We start from the raw sequence: 5600 nt of genomic DNA, 5'->3' as shown, positions 1-5600 counted from the left end.
CCGCGTGCTCCTTTGCCGTTCCGCTGCCTGCTGCAGAGCGAGCCGCCCCGGCTGAAAAGGGGCCTCGGTGTCCGGGCCGCGCCCGCCTCGTCGGGTCGCTGCCTCATCTAGCACGTCTGGTGCTTTCCACACGGCCCAGTAGGGGGACACGCCGGGACGGGGTTCACTCCCTGTGAGCAGGGCCCCGCTCGGCCCAACCTCGCCGGTGGCCAGTGGCTCGCCCGCGACCGGTCTGCGGGCGGGTTTTTCTCGGCTTTGGTGGGGGGGTGGGTCAGCCCCGGCCGAGCCCCCTTCCGCGCGCCGCGTGCGTCATTTCGAGCGCGAGGCCATGTCTCGAACCAGGGCGCAGGCCCTGGGAAAAAAAGCGAGAGAGAGAGGGAGACAAACCCTTGCCGCTCCGAGTGGCGAAAAGCAGTGCAGCGGTCCCGGCTCCTTGCCCGCGGCGTCGCGGGAAGGGCCGGCCGCCAGGGTCGGCAGTAGCCGAGGGGCGTCCCTCGCGCGTGGCGCTGTTCCCCCCCAGGCGATGCCAGGCTGTGATGCAGCCGGCCGCTGCCTGGCCGCTGGTGCCCGTCGCCGCCATGCCTCCGACCGCCGCTGTGTCTTCGTCCTTGATGGCGCTCCCGCAGGTCGGAGCGGCGAAAGAAGCCCTGGGGGTCGGGGTTTGGCGCAGGGCGGGTTCACCGGCGGGCCGGGCACGTCCAGGCGCTCCGTCCAGGCGCTCGCACACCGTGGCGCGGCGCCACCATGGATGGAAGCTACCTGGTTGATCCTGCCAGTAGCATATGCTTGTCTCAAAGCTTAAGCCATGCATGTCTAAGTACACACAGGCGGTATAGTGAAACTGCGAATGGCTCATTAAATCAGTTATGGTTCCTTTGGTCGCTCCTCTCCCGCTCCTTGCATAACTGTGGTAATTCTAGAGCTAATACATGCTGACGAGCACCAACCTCCGGGGACGCGTGCATTTATCAGACCAAAACCAACCCGGGCCCGCCCGGCAGCTTTGGTGACTCTAGATAACCTCAAGCCGATCGCACGCCCCTGCGGCGGCGGCGACACATTTGAATGTCTGCCCTATCAACTTTTGATGGTACTGTCTGTGCCTACCATGGTGACCACAGGTGACAGGGAATCAGGCTTCGATTCCGGAGAGGGAGCCTGAGAAACGGCTACCACATCCGAGGAAGGCAGCAGGCGCGCAAATTACCCACTCCCGACCCGGGGAGGTAGTGACGAAAAATAACAATACAGGACTCTTTTGAGGCCCTGTAATTGGAATGAGGGCACTTTAAATCCTTGAGCGAGGATCCATTGGAGGGCAAGTCTGGTGCCAGCAGCCGCGGTAATTCCAGCTCCAATAGCGTATCTTAAAGTTGCTGCAGTTAAAAAGCTCGTAGTTGGATCTTGGGATTGAGCTGGCAGTCCGCTGCAAGGCGAGCCACCGCCTGTCCCAGCCCCTGCCTCTTGGCACCCCCTCGATGCTCTTAGCTGAGTGTCCCACGGGGCCCGAAGCGTTTACTTTGAGAAAAGATCGGCTCCGGCGGGGTCGGCCACTGCCCTGCCGGAGTGTCGAAAAGACGGTCGAACTTGACTATCTAGAGGAAGTAAAAGTCGTAACAAGGTTGCCGTAGGTGAACCTGCGAAAGGATCATTACCAGTGGGCCTTGGCGCCTGCCGTGTCGTGCCGGGCCGTCCGTCCAGCCGCGCATGCGGCATCACTCACACGCCCGCTCCGTTCGCACGCTCAGCCCCTGGCTGCCGGCCCAGGTTCTCGCCGGGGCCCACATGCCCTTCCCCTTCGCCGCGCGACGCAGCCCTAGAGAGAGAGAGAGACTGGAGGTGCGCGGCACCACCGGGCACAGGGGGTCGGAAGGGGTAGAGGGGGGAAAAGCCACTTGGTGCGGTGAAGCGCGCCACGCGCGCCCGCCACCGTGCGCTCGGGTGGGGCTCACCCTGCGCTACAACGGGCGTCTCCCCCTGCCCCCCACACCACCCCCCCCCACCCTGGCCTTGCGCTGGTCTGCCGCTGGTCCGTCCCCACCAGAGAGCGGGGGTGCATATGCGGGCCCCCGAGCCTCTCGCCGCTGTGGCCAGCGCCGCCAAACGCCAGTTGCCGGTGTGCTGCGTGCGGGCGCGCTGGCGCCGCCTGAGTCCTCCTGAGCTTGGCTCTCCTTGGCGTGCGTGCGAGAAAGCTGCCTGGGTGCTGGGAGGGAGGTGTCCTCGGCACGGCCCCTCCTGGAGGCGTGCCCGTCCCTTCCCTCGCTGCTTCGCCCGTCCAGCGATGGCTGGCCGTCCGGCCGTGGCAGCCGTCGGTGGCCAAGGGGGAAAGGGCGAGGGAGCCGGGTGGTGGGTACGCCTTCGGGGCTCAGAGGAGGCGGCTCCTCCGGCCTCACCCTCACCGGGGAGTGGGGCCTTTGCCGGCCGGCAAAGTTCCTCGCTCTCAGGCCGAGCGGCCCCCCTCTCGCGCGTGGCAGAGGAACTCCAAGGGACGAGGCCTCCGGGCATTCCTGGCCGCGCTTCATGGTGCGCATGCGTGGGTGCGCCCGAGGTGTTCTCAGTGGTCGGGCCCGCATCCCCCGCGCCCACCGGGGCCCGCCCGCGCTCTCTCTCCTCGGACCGCTGCTGTGGTCTCTCGCGCGCGTGGCGCCGCGTCCGGCGCCTCTCCTCCCCTCGACGGCCTTTTCTCCTTGAACGCGCAACGGTGGGGCTGTCGTCTGCGGGCCGTCCCCTGGCTCGACTGCCTGCCCGCTGCTGGGGGGGCGAGCATTTGGCAGGCCCTCCGGCGGCAGAGGCCGGTGAGCGCGGGCGACCCGGTGCCGAGCGGCAGCGGTGCCGCTGAACGGGTGTCCCTCCCTGCGGGGACGGTCGGCCGGATGGCACCCGCCGTCGGCCAGTGGCGGTCCTGTCCCGGGCCCCGCTCGTCGCGTCCTCCAGCCCCCTTGCTGGCCGCGTGTGGGCCGCAGGAAGGCGTGCAGGGCGGCCGCAGGGGCGCTTCTCCCCGCCCAGTCTCCGCGTGCAAACAAGGAGAGCGGGCGTTGCCCCCCGGCTCAGTGCCGCACCGCCTTCTGCCGGGCGCGTGCCCGGGGCAAGGGGCCCCAGCGGTGCGACGTGGTGGCGGTGGTCCCAGGAGTGTGGCTCCAGCAGCGGCCGGTTCTGCCATCTGGCAGGCCTCAGGCGCTGGCAACGCTGGCTCAGGTCTCGGTGGCGCCCGCCTCCGGGGCCGGCCACGCAGCGCGTCCACCGGTCGCTCGCCCACCCGGCGGGGGAGTGGTCCCACGGGAGGCGTGTTGGCGGGGGGCCGGTCGTTGTCGTGTGCCCGTCTCGAGCCCGGGGGAAAGGCCATGCAGTGGGGGAAGAGAAAAGTCGGCCGGGCAGCGGCGCAGCGGCGCTCCACGAGACCTGCCGTGTTGGGGCCGAGGGAGAGCCGGCATGTGCGGGGGCCAACGGCCGCCCGCCCCAAGCCGCGTGCCGTGTGTGTTGTGCATGTTGTCCGGTGAAAGCAAGAAGCGGGCGGGCCGCCATGCCCCCCGCATTCTGGCACGCGCTGCCTGGCCCTCCGCGCGGAGGCCGGGCTGAGCCTGGGCACCTGGGCTGCCTTCAAAGGACGGTGTTTGTGAGGTCGGCGTCTCCCCTCGCGGGGGGAGGGGGTCAGGGGTGTGGGCTCCCCTGCCTCTTGGCCGGCCTTCGGAGCGTGGGTTGCTCCAGTGGTTTTTTTTCCTCCCCTTCCGTTTTCTGTGAGCTCGTATGGTCGAAGCCAGGTGCGCGCCCCCGCATCCTCGGCGTCAGAGTAACAAAAAGGGGCCGCTCAGCGTGAGCAGTGCCCAAAAGGCAGAAAACTCTTAGTGGTGGATCACTCGGCTTGTGCGTCGATGAAGAATGCAGCTAGCTGCAAGAATTAATGTGAATTGCAGGACACATTGACCATTGAGCATTTGACGGCACGTGCAGCCCCGGGTTCCTCCAGGGGCTACGCCTGTCTGAGCATCGCTTGACGATCAATCATCGTCCAGGGGCCCACCCCGGTGGCGCGGCTGGGGTTGCCTCGCAGGCCCATCGCCCGCGGCGGGTGGCGGTGGCGGCGGCCCGCAGGTGCCCGGAGGGAAGGCTGTCAGGGGTTCGGCGAGGGAAGCGTTTCCCTAGGCGGGCCTTGATCCCTTCCCTGCGGCCCGGCGGGCGTCATCGTTGTCGCGGTTGTCGTCATCGTCGTTGCCGCGCAGGGCCTTTGTCCCCCTAAATGCAGACTCGGGGAGCGCTCTGTAGCTCCCTGCTCCTGGAGCGAGCCGCTGGGTGGAGCTCATCCTTGCTGGGGCCGCGCCACGGATGCGGTGGCGCGGCGGCCTGGGGAGAGCAAGAGACGGTGTCGAAAGGCGCCGCCGGGGGCCGAGAGAAAGAGAGAGGAGGGTGAGAAGGGGAGGAGAGTCACGGACCTCGCCCCCGGCCTCCCCCCTTGCGCGGGTGGCTGTCTGCGGGTGGGAACCATGGCGGTACCGTGCTGTGCTGCCACGCGCGCGCGGGAGGCGAGAGCGCCGGGGATGGGGGGTTCTGACCCCCTCTTCTCCCTTCGCCTGCCCCCCTTCTCTTCTGTCGCAGTCTCAGGGTGCGCCCGAGGGGCGCCATCGCTCCTCTCTATCTCCCCACCAAGGCTGTCGCGCACGCCGCCACCCGGCCGGTCCTCCTGCGCGGGGCTGTCTCCGCCGCGCTCCCTTTTCGGTTCTCAGCTCTGGGATGGGGCTCTCCGACTCTCGTCATCGCTCACTCGTTCTCTCTCTCTGGCCCGCTCGGGGGGTGGGGACGTAGCGGGCGGGCTGGCGGGCGAGGGGAGACAAAGGCAGCCATCTCCACACGTGCGCGCGCATGCGGGGCGCAGCCGAGCTTTGGGCTTGCGACCTCAGTCAGACGTGGCGACCCGCTGAATTTAAGCATATTAGTCAGCGGAGGAAAAGAAACTAATGAGGATTCCCTCAGTAACGGCGAGCGAAGAGGGAAAAGCCCAGCGCCGAATCCCCGCCCCGCGATGGGGCGCGGGACATGTGGCATACAGAAGCCCCCCTCCCCAGAAGCACTCTCGGGGGACCCAAGTCCTTGTGATAGAGGCCGCAGCCCACGGACAGTGTGAGGCCGGTGCGGCCCCCTGGCATGCTGGGCCTGGGGCTTCTTGGAGTCGGGTTGCTTGGGAATGCAGCCCAAAGCTGGTGGTAAATTCCATCTAAGGCTAAATACCGGCACGAGACCGATAGCCAACAAATACCGTAAGGGAATGTTGAAATGAACTTTGAAGAGAGAGTTCAAGAGTGTGTGAAACCGTTAAGAGTAAACGGGGGGGCCCTGCGCAGTCCGCCCAGAGGATTCAACCCAGCAAGTTGCGGTTCGACGGCGCGGGCTCGGCAGATCCTCGCCTCCGCCTCCCCTCCGTCCCCCGGGCAAACCCCGTCTGCAGGGGTGAGCCGGGGGGGGCAGGCCAGTGCGGGGACCGCCACCCGGTCGGCGGCCGGCCCTGGCCGGGCGCATTTCCTCCACGGCGGTGCGCCGCGCCTGGCTCCGGGTGGGCTGGGAAGGCCTCCGGTGGGCAGGTCACCCGGCAGAGGGTGTTACAGCCCCTG

At 67.8% G+C, this 5600-nt stretch overlaps 1 non-coding gene and 1 pseudogene across 1 annotated transcript; both read left to right on the top strand.

Moving 5' to 3' along the window:
- The first annotated feature begins 3834 nt into the window (after positions 1 to 3834).
- Positions 3835 to 3987, top strand: LOC139603579 (5.8S ribosomal RNA). The gene has a single exon (XR_011683736.1). It is a non-coding gene; the product is annotated as a 5.8S ribosomal RNA (ribosomal RNA).
- Positions 3988 to 4883: 896 nt separating this feature from the next.
- The window catches only part of LOC139603534 (28S ribosomal RNA), a 5021-nt pseudogene continuing 4304 nt past the window's right edge, over positions 4884 to 5600 (top strand).

This window comes from Agelaius tricolor, unplaced genomic scaffold (genome assembly GCF_023055355.1).
Source record: "Agelaius tricolor isolate 1412-34295 unplaced genomic scaffold, bAgeTri1.0.p SCAF_39, whole genome shotgun sequence".
Classification (NCBI taxonomy): domain Eukaryota; kingdom Metazoa; phylum Chordata; class Aves; order Passeriformes; family Icteridae; genus Agelaius; species Agelaius tricolor.
The sequence above is the reverse complement of the archived record's forward strand: the minus strand, read 5'-3'. Positions and strand labels throughout refer to the sequence as shown.